We start from the raw sequence: 15167 nt of genomic DNA on the forward strand, positions 1-15167 counted from the left end.
CAAAGTCTGGCCGTGTGCGGGGTGGATGATCCCTGCTCCGCCTCACGCGAGTTCGAGACCGGCTGGGTGCCCTTTTATCCATGAGGCACTGCACTTCCTCCGGCAGCCGAGTTCGGGGCCCGGTGAGGGCTCCAGGCTCCAGGGGCTCCGACCCGGAGCCTCCGACCCGCAGAAGGTGCTCCCTGGCCGGGCAAAGTCTGGCCGTGTGCGGGGTGGATGATCCCTGCTCCGCCTCACGCGAGTTCGAGACCGGCTGGGTGCCCTTTTATCCATGAGGCACTGCACTGCCTCCGGCAGCCGAGTTCGGGGCCCGGTGAGGGCTCCAGGCTCCAGGGGCTCCGACCCGGAGCCTCCGACCCGCAGAAGGTGCTCCCTGGCCGGGCAAAGTCTGGCCGTGTGCGGGGTGGATGATCCCTGCTCCGCCTCACGCGAGTTCGAGACCGGCTGGGTGCCCTTTTATCCATGAGGCACTGCACTGCCTCCGGCAGCCGAGTTCGGGGCCCGGTGAGGGCTCCAGGCTCCAGGGGCTCCGACCCGGAGCCTCCGACCCGCAGAAGGTGCTCCCTGGCCGGGCAAAGTCTGGCCGTGTGCGGGGTGGATGATCCCTGCTCCGCCTCACGCGAGTTCGAGACCGGCTGGGTGCCCTTTTATCCATGAGGCACTGCACTGCCTCCGGCAGCCGAGTTCGGGGCCCGGTGAGGGCTCCAGGCTCCAGGGGCTCCGACCCGGAGCCTCCGACCCGCAGAAGGTGCTCCCTGGCCGGGCAAAGTCTGGCCGTGTGCGGGGTGGATGATCCCTGCTCCGCCTCACGCGAGTTCGAGACCGGCTGGGTGCCCTTTTATCCATGAGGCACTGCACTTCCTCCGGCAGCCGAGTTCGGGGCCCGGTGAGGGCTCCAGGCTCCAGGGGCTCCGACCCGGAGCCTCCGACCCGCAGAAGGTGCTCCCTGGCCGGGCAAAGTCTGGCCGTGTGCGGGGTGGATGATCCCTGCTCCGCCTCACGCGAGTTCGAGACCGGCTGGGTGCCCTTTTATCCATGAGGCACTGCACTTCCTCCGGCAGCCGAGTTCGGGGCCCGGTGAGGGCTCCAGGCTCCAGGGGCTCCGACCCGGAGCCTCCGACCCGCAGAAGGTGCTCCCTGGCCGGGCAAAGTCTGGCCGTGTGCGGGGTGGATGATCCCTGCTCCGCCTCACGCGAGTTCGAGACCGGCTGGGTGCCCTTTTATCCATGAGGCACTGCACTGCCTCCGGCAGCCGAGTTCGGGGCCCGGTGAGGGCTCCAGGCTCCAGGGGCTCCGACCCGGAGCCTCCGACCCGCAGAAGGTGCTCCCTGGCCGGGCAAAGTCTGGCCGTGTGCGGGGTGGATGATCCCTGCTCCGCCTCACGCGAGTTCGAGACCGGCTGGGTGCCCTTTTATCCATGAGGCACTGCACTTCCTCCGGCAGCCGAGTTCGGGGCCCGGTGAGGGCTCCAGGCTCCAGGGGCTCCGACCCGGAGCCTCCGACCCGCAGAAGGTGCTCCCTGGCCGGGCAAAGTCTGGCCGTGTGCGGGGTGGATGATCCCTGCTCCGCCTCACGCGAGTTCGAGACCGGCTGGGTACCCTTTTATCCAAGAATCAACTGGAGTGTGGAGCTTCTACGGGCCTCCAGGGGCACTGCCGACCCAGAGCTGTGCCCCGGCTTCAGTTCTCTGTATCTCAGGAAGTTTTTTATTTATACATCTATTTCATCCATAATCTCTGGCGCCTAAAGGGTTATCAGTCCTTGGGGCTTGGGGCTAGGCTTGGCGTTTGTCAAATATTTATTTATTTTTGTCCACCTTTATTTACAAAAAATACAGAAGATGGCAGCAGATGATAAGGTATTGAAACCAACAACTCTGTATTCTAACCCTTTAAGCGCCAAAGTCGCAGAAATGCAACTTTACCGTACAAGGAAATTAATGAAATAATAGTAGAAAATGAATCACTTCAGTCATTGGTCGGTTCGGTGCAACTTCCCTTTATTAGCCAGGTATGATCCAGGGCAGATCCGGTAAGGAAAAAAATGGCTGGAGGAAGTACACGTGGCATGCAATTTACAGCAGATTCTGACTCTGAAGGGTATTATCTCCCCGAGAGTGACGATGGATTTCCAAGTGGAGATGAAGGGACTTCGAAACAACGGACAGGTGCAAAGGACAGACGGAGGCGAGGAACCAGTGGAACCAGTGGCTGCAGTAAAACTTGCCCGGTGGATGAGAGCTGGGACATGCTGAGAGAGGTCGAGGTATTTGAGGCATGGATCAAACCTTTTGAAGACCCAGTTGGCTACACAGGAGAGATGGATCTGACGGATGCTAATCCATTTGATATTCTGTCACTCTTTCTGACCGATCAGTTTTGGACTTTCATTACTGATGAGACAAATAGATATGCACATCAGTGTATGGCACCTATGATTCTGAGGCCACATTCAAGATTTCTTGAGTGGTATGATGTATCAGTCACCGAAATGAAAGCTTTCTTCGCTTTGCATCTCTCCATGGGCCTTGTTGAGAAACCTGAAATCGAGGATTACTGGGGAACATTTTGGCTTACACAAACGCCTGGATTTGGAAATGTAATGTCAAGAAACAGATTTGAAATCATTCTTTCGTTCTTTCATTTTGTCAACAATAATGATTATGTGAGAACAGGCGAGCCCGGGCACGATAAACTGTTCAAAGTCCGCCCAATAATAGATTTGATTATTCCCAAATTTGCAGCAGTTTACAGTCCAATCAAGGAGCTTTCTTTAGATGAAATGACAATAGCTTTCAAGGGGAGATCTTCACTAAAATGTTACTCTCCGAATAAACCTGACAAATATGGCTATAGAGTGTATGCCCTGAGTGAAAGCTGTTCAGGGTATGTTTTGCGCTGGTCAATGCACACTGGACAGTACAAAAATAATGCAAGCAACATCAGTGCAACACACGCAGTTGTCCGTGAGTTGGTTTCTCCCTTTACGGGCAAAGGACACGAGATTTACATGGACAGTTACTATACCTCGCCTGTAATTGCAAATGAATTAGCAGATTTGGAAACTGGACTGTGTGGGACGGTAAGGATTACCAGGTTGGGGATGCCAAAATGCCTTGGTAAAAGTGTCTTACAGCTGAAAAAAGGAGATGACCCAGTTTTTTGCAGAAAGGGAAAACTCCTGGCTTGTGCTTGGCACGATACTAAACGTCTCACCATGTTGTCCACAGTCCATGGAAATGATTGTGTTCAGAGGAGGATCCGATCCAAGACAGATGACACTGGCTTCCGTGACATCAAAAGACCTGTATGTGTCGACCAGTACAACGCCTACATGGGTGGAGTGGACACTGCTGACCAGAGGATGAAGACATACCTCTTTCCACACAGGTCCCGGAAATGGTATCATCGCATATTCAATGCCATTATAAGCATAAGTATTGTCAACTCACACATCATATGCACCAAATCCACTCCAGGCCCACACAAACCTTTAAAGGTTTACATTCAGAAGATTATTGATGCATTACTGGCTGATCACTCCAAAAAACAAGAAAGGCGCTCAAGACCGGAGGGTGAAATGCCACAGAGACTCACAGAGCGTCATTGGCTTTGTCAAGCAGAGGGACGTCCAGACTGCGCCGTGTGCTCTGACCGCTCTCGTACCAAAGGCAGGCGGCAAACAAAGTACAGGTGCCGTCAGTGTGGCGTTGGCCTCTGTGCGGTTCCATGCAACGAGAGATACCATACGCTAAAAAACTTTAAATGCTGTCATTTGGATATGTAAAAGTGCAGGGTACCTTGACCCTGGATGGACATCTTTTCTGTGATGGCTCTCTCCTTTCTTCACTGCTTTCTCCACAACCTGCCTGGCACCAATGATGGATGTATAAGTTGGAAAAATAAAAAAAATGAAAAAAATACATAATAAATACCGTGTTTGTCATCATTTGGTCAGAACTTGTAATCAGGGCCCGAGTTTGAAGATGTGAGCAAAAGGGGTGAAAATGGGTTAAAATGTGAAAAAACACCAAAATGAGCAAAATGAAATAATCCCCCATCATCAGTGCACAGTTTGCCCCCAGAAAAGCACTCCCCTGGGGCCTGGAGGTGATCTGACCACCAGAATATAGTACCATATACCCCTGCTGGTCTTAGAAAAAAAACCGAGCTTCCAGCCAATAGTACACTATACCCGAGGGACTCTGTCGTTTTTCGGCAATAGTACACTATACCCGAGGGACTCTGTCGTTTTTCGGCAATAGTACACTATACCCGAGGGACTCTGTCGTTTTTCGGCAATAGTACACTATACCCGAGGGACTCTGTCGTTTTTCGGCAATAGTACACTATACCCGAGGGACTCTGTCGTTTTTCGGCAATAGTACACTATACCCGAGGGACTCTGTCGTTTTTCCGGGCCGTAGTATGAAGTTGTGAGCAAAAGGGGTGAAAATGGGTTAAAATGTGAAAAAACACCAAAATGAGCAAAATGAAATAATCCCCCATCATCAGTGCACTGTTTGCCCCCAGAAAAGCACTCCAATGGGGCCTGGAGGTGATCTGACCATCAGAGTATAGCACCATATGCCCCTGAGGGACTTAGAGTAAAAACCGAAATAGTACACTATACCTGAAAAGACTCTGTCATTTTTCGGCAATAGTACACTATACCCGAGCGACTCTGTCGTTTTTCCGGGCCGTAGTATGAAGTTGTGAGCAAATGGGGTGAAAATGGGTTAAAATGTGAAAAAACACCAAAATGAGCAAAATGAAATAATCCCCCATCATCAGTGCACTGTTTGCCCCCAGAAAAGCACTCCCCTGGGGCCTGGAGGTGATCTGACCATCATAGTATAGCACCATATGCCCCTGAGGGACTTAGAGTAAAAACCGAAATAGTACACTATACCTGAAAAGACTCTGTCATTTTTCGGCAATAGTACACTATACCAGAGCGACTCTGTCGTTTTTCCGGGCCGTAGTATGAAGTTGTGAGCAAATGGGGTGAAAATGGGTTAAAATGTGAAAAAACACCAAAATGAGCAAAATGAAATAATCCCCCATCATCAGTGCACTGTTTGCCCCCAGAAAAGCACTCCCCTGGGGCCTGGAGGTGATCTGACCATCATAGTATAGCACCATATGCCCCTGAGGGACTTAGAGTAAAAACCGAAATAGTACACTATACCTGAAAAGACTCTGTCATTTTTCGGCAATAGTACACTATACCAGAGCGACTCTGTCGTTTTTCGGCAATAGTACACTATATACCGTTGGACTTAGTCGTTTTTTGGGCTCGTGGGAATAAGCGTTCAGCTCAAAATTCCCGGGCTAAATCACGCTGCTCCCGAGAAATTCTTACGCTGCTCTCACGCGGAATGTGCAAAATGGTAATGCTGGGAGGGAGGGGCGGGCGGTTTTTGAGAATGACGTTTTTCGCAATCGAAACAGGTACATTTCCTGGTTGTGCGGATACCGGGCAAGGAGCTCGTTTGACGGGCACACGAGAACCGCGATCGATGGGCCCCGTTCTGGTTTTATCCAGCTTCCAAGGCTCCTTCACAGCCGTAATGTCAAGTCATGGTTCGGAGGTGCGGAGGTGAGCGTCGGATCACGGAGCCTCTGAATGGAGCCCCGCGCTCCGCGCTCCACCGGGCTCTAAGCGCCGCTCAGACCCGGCATGAGAGGGTCTATTTTCGGCTTGATTTTACCAGACTCCCGGGCACTTCCAGAAGCTTCCTGTTTGCTCTGATTGCTCGGGGCAGAGCACGGTGTCACGCTGACCACGGGCTGTACGCGGAGGTGAGAGCTGGTTGTAAGGCGGATCACGGAGCCTCTGAATGGAGCCCCGCGCTCCGCGCTCCACCGGGCTCTAAGCGCCGCTCAGACCCGGCATGAGAGGGTCTATTTTCGGCTTGATTTTACCAGACTCCCGGGCACTTCCAGAAGCTTCCTGTTTGCTCTGATTGCTCGGGGCAGAGCACGGTGTCACGCTGACCACGGGCTGTACGCGGAGGTGAGAGCTGGTTGTAAGGCGGATCACGGAGCCTCTGAATGGAGCCCCGCGCTCCGCGCTCCTCCGGGCTCTAAGCGCCGCTCAGACCCGGCATGAGAGGGTCTATTTTCGGCTTGATTTTACCAGACTCCCGGGCACTTCCAGAAGCTTCCTGTTTGCTCTGATTGCTCGGGGCAGAGCACGGTGTCACGCTGACCACGGGCTGTACGCGGAGGTGACCCGCTCCGTGATCTTAGCGCCGCCCAGACCCAGGGCCATCCACCCCGCATACGGCCAGACTTTGCCCGGCCAGGGAGAACCTTCTGCGGGTCGGAGGCTCCGGGTCGGAGCCCCTGGAGCCTGGAGCCCTCACCGGGCCCCGAACTCGGCTGCCGGAGGCAGTGCAGTGCCTCATGGATAAAAGGCACCCAGCCGTCCAACTCGCGTGAGGCGGAGCAGGGATCATCCGTGAATCAACCATGAAAATGGTACAAATCATGGTTCTATGTATACCAGACAAGGAGCTTGGTCTATTGGCACTCAAGACCCGCCATCGTAGGGCCCCGTTCTGGTTTTATCCAGCTTCGAAGGCTCCTGCGCACTGCGGGTTTGTTTACATTTTGCGGCTGTGGTTTGCTCCGGCTAACCTCACGCCGGAAACGTTGGAAGCGAGGCCGAGACAGAGGTCCCACCAGGCGCGGGGCTTCAGTCTGACTGGCTTCCCCCGCGCCTGGCCCCTTGTCTCCGGAGATGGGACCGTCACTCACCCCCGCACTGAAGGACGCGCGGCTTGAAGGATGATGGCTGCGCTTAGCCCCTGGCACAGGGGCTCTGCACCAGTCCCCTTCAGCCTCAACGCGTCCGGTGGAACAACAGTCCAGGCCCACTGTCACTCACCCCCGCACTGAAGGACGCGCGGCTTGGAGGATGATGGCTGCGCTTAGCCCCTGTGCCAGGGGCTCTGAGCCAGTCCCCTTCAGCCTCAACGCGTCCGGTGGGAACACAGTCCGGGTCCATTGTCACTCACCCCTGCGCAGAAGGACGCGCGGCTTGGAGGATGATGGCTGCGCTTAGCCCCTGGCACAGGGGCTCTGCACCAGTCCCCTTCAGCCTCAACGCGTCCGGTGGAACAACAGTCCAGGCCCTCTGTCACTCACCCCCGCACTGAAGGACGCGCGGCTTGAAGGATGATGGCTGTGCTTAGCCCCTGTGCCAGGGGCTCTGAGCCAGTCCCCTTCAGCCTCAACGCGTCCGGTGGGAACACAGTCCGGGTCCACTGTCACTCACCCCTGCGCAGAAGGACGCGCGGCTTGGAGGATGATGGCTGCGCTTAGCCCCTGGCACAGGGGCTCTGCACCAGTCCCCTTCAGCCTCAACGCGTCCGGTGGAACAACAGTCCAGGCCCACTGTCACTCACCCCCGCACTGAAGGACGCGCGGCTTGGAGGATGATGGCTGCGCTTAGCCCCTGTTACAGGGGCTCTGCGCCAGTCTCCTTCAGCCTCAACGCGTCCGACGGAACCACAGTCCGAGCCCATTGTCACTCACCCCCGCGCAGCAGGAGGCGCGGCTTGAAGGATGATGGCTGCGCTTAGCCCCTGGGCCCAAGGGCTCTGCGCCAGTCCCCTTCAGCCTCAACGTGTCCGATGGCTCTGCGCGGGGCGGGGGGCAGGGCCGGCGCATATTTTTGGTCCGACTCCGGTCCCTTCCTCGTCTCTGAGTTTGTCAAATGCAGCGCCTGTCCAGGGCTCACTTTGCTATCAACTGGCTGGTCACCGCCATCGTAGGGCCCCGTTCTGGTTTCATCCAGCTTCGAAGGCTCCTGCGCACTGCGGGGTTGTTGGCATTTGTGGTCCTGATTTGCGCTGGCTCACCCTCACGCTGGACACAGCGCCAGATGATATATTTGGTCCGACTCCGGTCCCTTCCTCGTCTCTGAGTTTGTCAAATGCAGCTCCTGTCCAGGGCTCACTTTGCTATCAACTGGCTGGTCACCGCCATCGTAGGGCCCCGTTCTGGTTTCATCCAGCTTCGAAGGCTCCTGCGCACTGCGGGGTTGTTGGCATTTGTGGTCCAGAGCCCCGGCTCTAAATTAAACCTGTTACCCTAGTAGGCCGGCCTCCGGGTCCCCCTCTCTTCTTCGGTTATGGAGTACATTGGGCGCGGGGGCAGCCAGTGGAGGGCAAGGGCCCTGCCTCCAAGTGTGGTGTAGGGGACAGGGGAGCCAGGGCCTTGGGGTCCTGGTGCTTTTTATCTTTTAAAGTGGCTCAGAGTACCAAGGGCACGGACTTCCAGGGGGCTGCACCAAGGGTGTGTAGCTCGTGTTGGGGTGCTTAAGTGTGGGTACCCGGGGACGAAAGGTGGGCCGGGGCCGGCGCGAGCCTCTGTGGTGAGTGCTGGGCCGTTCCCTTGGTACTCCAGTCGGAGTACCAAGGGCACGGACTTCCATGGTATAGTACCAAGGGCACGGACCTCCAGGGGGCTGAAACAAGGGTGTGTAGCCCGTGTGGGGGTGCTTAAGTGTGGGTCCCCGGGTTCGAAGGGAGGGCCTGGTCCCCGGTGGTCATCCCCGGAGTCCCAGAGCCTGCAACCCGGGGAAGAGTGGCCCGTCCCCAGACTGAGTTTGGGGGAATGCGGGGTGGCTCTGGAGGGGCTCCAGGGGTTCCAGGGGGTGCTCGGCGGAGGCCATGCCCAGCCAGAGTGGCCCTTCCCCGGGCAGAATCTGGGGAGAGTGGGGGGTGGCTCTGGAGGTGCTCCGGGGGCTCCAGGGGTTCCAGGGGGTGCTCAGTGGGGGCCATGCCCAGCCAGAGTTGCCCTTCCCCGGGGTGAGTCTGGAGGAGTGGGGGGTGGCTCTGGAGGGGCTCCAGGGGTTCCAGGGGGTGCTCGGCGGAGGCCATGCCCAGCCAGAGTGGCCCTTCCCCGGGCATAGTCTGGGGAGAGTGGGGGGTGGCTCTGGAGGTGCTCCGGGGGCTCCAGGGGGTGCTCAGTGGAGGCCATGCCCAGCCAGAGTGTCCCTTCCCCGTGCAGAGTCTGGAGGAGTGGGGGGTGGCTCTGGAGGTGCTCCGGGGGCTCCAGGGGTTCCAGGGGGTGCTCGGTGGAGGCCATGCCCAGCCAGAGTGGCCCTTCCCCGGGCAGAGTCTGGAGGAGTGGGGGGTGGCTCTGGAGGTGCTCCGGGGGCTCCAGGGGTTCCAGGGGGTGCTCGGCGGAGGCCATGCCCAGCCAGAGTGGCCCTTCCCCGGGCATAGTCTGGGGAGAGTGGGGGGTGGCTCTGGAGGTGCTCCGGGGGCTCCAGGGGGTGCTCAGTGGAGGCCATGCCCAGCCAGAGTGGCCCTTCCCCGGGCATAGTCTGGGGAGAGTGGGGGGTGGCTCTGGAGGTGCTCCGGGGGCTCCAGGGGTTCCAGGGGGTGCTCAGCGGAGGCCATGCCCAGCCAGAGTTGCCCTTCCCCGGGGTGAGTCTGGAGGAGTGGGGGGTGGCTCTGGAGGGGCTCCAGGGGTTCCAGGGGGGTGCTCGGCGGAGGCCATGCCCAGCCAGAGTGGCCCTTCCCCGGGGTGAGTCTGGAGGAGTGGGGGGTGGCTCTGGAGGGGCTCCAGGGGTTCCAGGGGGTGCTCGGCGGAGGCCAGGCCCAGCCAGAGTGGCCCTTCCCCGGGCATAGTCTGGGGAGAGTGGGGGGTGGCTCTGGAGGTGCTCCGGGGGCTCCAGGGGGTGCTCAGTGGAGGCCATGCCCAGCCAGAGTGGCCCTTCCCCGGGCATAGTCTGGGGAGAGTGGGGGGTGGCTCTGGAGGTGCTCCGGGGGCTTCAGGGGGTGCTCAGTGGAGGCCATGCCCAGCCAGAGTGTCCCTTCCCCGGGCAGAGTCTGGAGGAGTGGGGGGTGGCTCTGGAGGTGCTCCGGGGGCTCCAGGGGGTGCTCGGCGGAGGCCATGCCCAGCCAGAGTGGCCCTTCCCCGGGCAGAGTCTGGAGGAGTGGGGGTGGCTCTGGAGGTGCTCCAGGGGCTCCAGGGGTTCCAGGGGGTGCTCAGTGGGGGCCATGCCCAGCCAGAGTGGCCCTTCCCCGGGCAAAGTCTGGTCGTGTGCGGGGTGGATGATCCCTGCTCCGCCTCACGCGAGTTCGAGACCGGCTGGGTGCCCTTTTATCCATGAGGCACTGCACTTCCTCCGGCAGCCGAGTTCGGGGCCCGGTGAGGGCTCCAGGCTCCAGGGGCTCCGACCCGGAGCCTCCGACCCGCAGAAGGTGCTCCCTGGCCGGGCAAAGTCTGGCCGTGTGCGGGGTGGATGATCCCTGCTCCGCCTCACGCGAGTTCGAGACCGGCTGGGTGCCCTTTTATCCATGAGGCACTGCACTGCCTCCGGCAGCCGAGTTCGGGGCCCGGTGAGGGCTCCAGGCTCCAGGGGCTCCGACCCGGAGCCTCCGACCCGCAGAAGGTGCTCCCTGGCCGGGCAAAGTCTGGCCGTGTGCGGGGTGGATGATCCCTGCTCCGCCTCACGCGAGTTCGAGACCGGCTGGGTGCCCTTTTATCCATGAGGCACTGCACTTCCTCCGGCAGCCGAGTTCGGGGCCCGGTGAGGGCTCCAGGCTCCAGGGGCTCCGACCCGGAGCCTCCGACCCGCAGAAGGTGCTCCCTGGCCGGGCAAAGTCTGGCCGTGTGCGGGGTGGATGATCCCTGCTCCGCCTCACGCGAGTTCGAGACCGGCTGGGTGCCCTTTTATCCATGAGGCACTGCACTGCCTCCGGCAGCCGAGTTCGGGGCCCGGTGAGGGCTCCAGGCTCCAGGGGCTCCGACCCGGAGCCTCCGACCCGCAGAAGGTGCTCCCTGGCCGGGCAAAGTCTGGCCGTGTGCGGGGTGGATGATCCCTGCTCCGCCTCACGCGAGTTCGAGACCGGCTGGGTGCCCTTTTATCCATGAGGCACTGCACTGCCTCCGGCAGCCGAGTTCGGGGCCCGGTGAGGGCTCCAGGCTCCAGGGGCTCCGACCCGGAGCCTCCGACCCGCAGAAGGTGCTCCCTGGCCGGGCAAAGTCTGGCCGTGTGCGGGGTGGATGATCCCTGCTCCGCCTCACGCGAGTTCGAGACCGGCTGGGTGCCCTTTTATCCATGAGGCACTGCACTTCCTCCGGCAGCCGAGTTCGGGGCCCGGTGAGGGCTCCAGGCTCCAGGGGCTCCGACCCGGAGCCTCCGACCCGCAGAAGGTGCTCCCTGGCCGGGCAAAGTCTGGCCGTGTGCGGGGTGGATGATCCCTGCTCCGCCTCACGCGAGTTCGAGACCGGCTGGGTGCCCTTTTATCCATGAGGCACTGCACTGCCTCCGGCAGCCGAGTTCGGGGCCCGGTGAGGGCTCCAGGCTCCAGGGGCTCCGACCCGGAGCCTCCGACCCGCAGAAGGTGCTCCCTGGCCGGGCAAAGTCTGGCCGTGTGCGGGGTGGATGATCCCTGCTCCGCCTCACGCGAGTTCGAGACCGGCTGGGTGCCCTTTTATCCATGAGGCACTGCACTGCCTCCGGCAGCCGAGTTCGGGGCCCGGTGAGGGCTCCAGGCTCCAGGGGCTCCGACCCGGAGCCTCCGACCCGCAGAAGGTGCTCCCTGGCCGGGCAAAGTCTGGCCGTGTGCGGGGTGGATGATCCCTGCTCCGCCTCACGCGAGTTCGAGACCGGCTGGGTGCCCTTTTATCCATGAGGCACTGCACTTCCTCCGGCAGCCGAGTTCGGGGCCCGGTGAGGGCTCCAGGCTCCAGGGGCTCCGACCCGGAGCCTCCGACCCGCAGAAGGTGCTCCCTGGCCGGGCAAAGTCTGGCCGTGTGCGGGGTGGATGATCCCTGCTCCGCCTCACGCGAGTTCGAGACCGGCTGGGTACCCTTTTATCCAAGAATCAACTGGAGTGTGGAGCTTCTACGGGCCTCCAGGGGCACTGCCGACCCAGAGCTGTGCCCCGGCTTCAGTTCTCTGTATCTCAGGAAGTTTTTTATTTATACATCTATTTCATCCATAATCTCTGGCGCCTAAAGGGTTATGTTGAATAGCCCTGGTATAGGGGCTAAGGGCACAATGGATAACGCATGTGACTATGGATCAGAGGATTCTAGGCTCAGTGTGTAAAATAACTGGTAAGTACTAGAATGTTAGACAAGAGCTAATTTGGAGGCCCAAACAAAAACCTGGTCTTTGTCCACTGATTAAATGTCAGTGCCCTACGAAAAAGCAGCAGTGATCGTATAGTGGTAAGTACTCTGCGTTGTGATCGCAGCAACCCTGGTTCGAATCCGGGTCACGGCATACCCAGCAAAATTTCTTTGCATTTTTCTCAATCAGTTTCATACATAATAATATTACAGTAAATAGATAGCTTTACAGCATTCATAAATGTCCAATAATACAATATTCTCACTATGATAGAAATATGCCAGGCATTGCAGTGCTCAGTTTGAGTGTTTCTACTGATATTCATCAGTTTGTCCTTAAACTCTGGACAACTGAGCCACAAAGCTGGACTTTTAGGGGCTAGTGGCGCAATGGATAACGCGTCTGACTACGGATCAGAAGATTCTAGGTTCGACTCCTGGCTAGCCCGCTTCAAATTTTAACTTGAAAACGGTCAGTTGATCAGTGTGAAATAAATAAGTGGTAAATCCTTTAATGTTAAACCAAGGGTTCATTTGGAAGATCAAACCAGATTCTGTCTTCTATCTTCTCAATTTTTAAGCAAGTAAAACTACTGTGTATCGTTTTTGTTTTTTGTTGATAGATTGGTCTTTGTACACTGATTTGATGTCAGACCCCAGTATCAAAAAGTAGATGTGGTAGTATAGCCTATGTAAACTGCATTTTGTATGCAGCAGTCCATCAGACCCTCCAGTTGATATACTCCAGTCCACAACCCATCTTTGAAATCAATTTAAAAAAAAGAATCATCTTGTTTACGGGTTTAATTCTGTGTTAGCACTAGGTTAGACCTGGTTTGGTCTTGGTTAAGGCCTTGCTGAATTTTGCTTTCCACCTGCTTTGATTCAGGGTTAGTTCTGGTTCAGACCTGGTTGGTATTCGTCTGGTCCTAGTTTTAATTCAGGTTCGGTACTGGATGGGTAATTTTGCAAAGGAATGTTGCTAAAGCATTTGGTATGTTATTTCACACAACATTTGACAACATTTTGATACAGTAGTGTCGTGTTGTGCACCTCTGGTCCTCCGAAAAATCTGGCCCCAGGGGAAATTAAGTTGAATAGCCCTGGTATAGGGGCTAAGGGCACAATGGATAACGCATGTGACTATGGATCAGAGGATTCTAGGCTCAGTGTGTAAAATAACTGGTAAGTACTAGAATGTTAGACAAGAGCTAATTTGGAGGCCCAAACAAAAACCTGGTCTTTGTCCACTGATTAAATGTCAGTGCCCTACGAAAAAGCAGCAGTGATCGTATAGTGGTAAGTACTCTGCGTTGTGATCGCAGCAACCCTGGTTCGAATCCGGGTCACGGCATACCCAGCAAAATTTCTTTGCATTTTTCTCAATCAGTTTCATACATAAGAATATTACAGTAAATGGATAGCTTGACAGCATTTATAAATGTCCAATAATACAATATTCTCACTATGATAGAAATATGCCAGGCATTGCAGTGCTCAGTTTGAGTGTTTCTACTGATATTCATCAGTTTGTCCTTAAACTCTGGACAACTGAGCCACAAAGCTGGAGTTTTAGGGGCTAGTGGCGCAATGGATAACGCGTCTGACTACGGATCAGAAGATTCTAGGTTCGACTCCTGGCTAGCTCGCATCAAATTTTAACTTGAAAACGGTCAGTGTGAAATAAATAAGTGGTAAATCCTTTAATGTTAAACCAAGGGTTCATTTGGAAGATCAAACCAGATTCTGTCTTCTATCTTCTCAATTTTTAAGCAAGTAAAACTACTGTGTATCGTTTTTGTTTTTTGTTGATAGATTGGTCTTTGTACACTGATTTGATGTCAGACCCCAGTATCAAAAAGTAGATGTGGTAGTATAGCCTATGTAAACTGCATTTTGTATGCAGCAGTCCATCAGACCCTCCAGTTGATATACTCCAGTCCACAACCCATCTTTGAAATCAATTTAAAAAAAAGAATCATCTTGTTTACGGGTTTAATTCTGTGTTAGCACTAGGTTAGACCTGGTTTGGTCTTGGTTAAGGCCTTGCTGAATTTTGCTTTCCACCTGCTTTGATTCAGGGTTAGTTCTGGTTCAGACCTGGTTGGTATTCGTCTAGTCCTAGTTTTAATTCAGGTTCGGTACTGGATGGGTAATTTTGCAAAGGAATGTTGCTAAAGCATTTGGTATGTTATTTCACACAACATTTGACAACATTTTGATACAGTAGTGTCGTGTTGTGCACCTCTGGTCCTCCGAAAAATCTGGCCCCAGGGGAAATTAAGTTGAATAGCCCTGGTATAGGGGCTAAGGGCACAATGGATAACGCATGTGACTATGGATCAGAGGATTCTAGGCTCAGTGTGTAAAATAACTGGTAAGTACTAGAATGTTAGACAAGAGCTAATTTGGAGGCCCAAACAAAAACCTGGTCTTTGTCCACTGATTAAATGTCAGTGCCGTATAAAGAAACAGCCGTGATCGTACAGTGGTAAGTACTCTGCGTTGTGGTCGCAGCAACCCCGGTTCGAATTCGGGTCACGGGATACCCAGCAAGATTTCTTTGCATTTTTCTCAATCAGTTTCATACATAAGAATATTACAGTAAATAGATAGCTTGACAGCATTCATAAATGTCCAATAATACAATATTCTCACTATGATAGAAATATGCCAGGCATTGCAGTGCTCAGTTTGAGTGTTTCTACTGATATTCATCAGTTTGTCCCTAAACTCTGGACAACTGAGCCACAAAGCTGGAGTTTTAGGGGCTAGTGGCGCAATGGATAACGCGTCTGACTACGGATTAGAAGATTCTAGGTTCGACTCCTGGCTAGCTCGCATCAAATTTTAACTTTAAAACGGTCAGTTGATCAGTGTAAAATAAATAAGTGGTAAATCCTTTAATGTTGAACCAAGGGTTCATTTGGAAGATCAAACCAGATTCTGTCTTCTATCTTCTCAATTTTTAAGCAAGTAAAACTACTGTGTATCGTTTTTGTTTTTTGTTGATAGATTGGTCTTTGTACACTGATTTGATGTCAGACCCCAGTATCAAAAAGT

General features: G+C 55.4%; 3 non-coding genes across 3 annotated transcripts; all 3 read left to right on the plus strand.

Annotated features, from left to right (window-relative positions):
* Positions 1–12480: 12480 nt before the first annotated feature.
* On the plus strand, positions 12481–12553 carry trnar-acg (transfer RNA arginine (anticodon ACG)). The gene has a single exon. It is a non-coding gene; the product is annotated as a tRNA-Arg (tRNA).
* A 1127-nt stretch (positions 12554–13680) lies between these two features.
* Positions 13681–13753, plus strand: trnar-acg (transfer RNA arginine (anticodon ACG)). Its single transcript has one exon. It is a non-coding gene; the product is annotated as a tRNA-Arg (tRNA).
* A 1119-nt stretch (positions 13754–14872) lies between these two features.
* Positions 14873–14945, plus strand: trnar-acg (transfer RNA arginine (anticodon ACG)). Its single transcript has one exon. It is a non-coding gene; the product is annotated as a tRNA-Arg (tRNA).
* The last annotated feature ends 222 nt before the right edge of the window (positions 14946–15167 follow it).

Source organism: Eucyclogobius newberryi, unplaced genomic scaffold (genome assembly GCF_026437365.1).
Source record: "Eucyclogobius newberryi isolate DKJ021-1_F unplaced genomic scaffold, fEucNew1.0.hap1 SCAF_10, whole genome shotgun sequence".
Taxonomy (NCBI): Eukaryota; Metazoa; Chordata; class Actinopteri; order Gobiiformes; family Gobiidae; genus Eucyclogobius; species Eucyclogobius newberryi.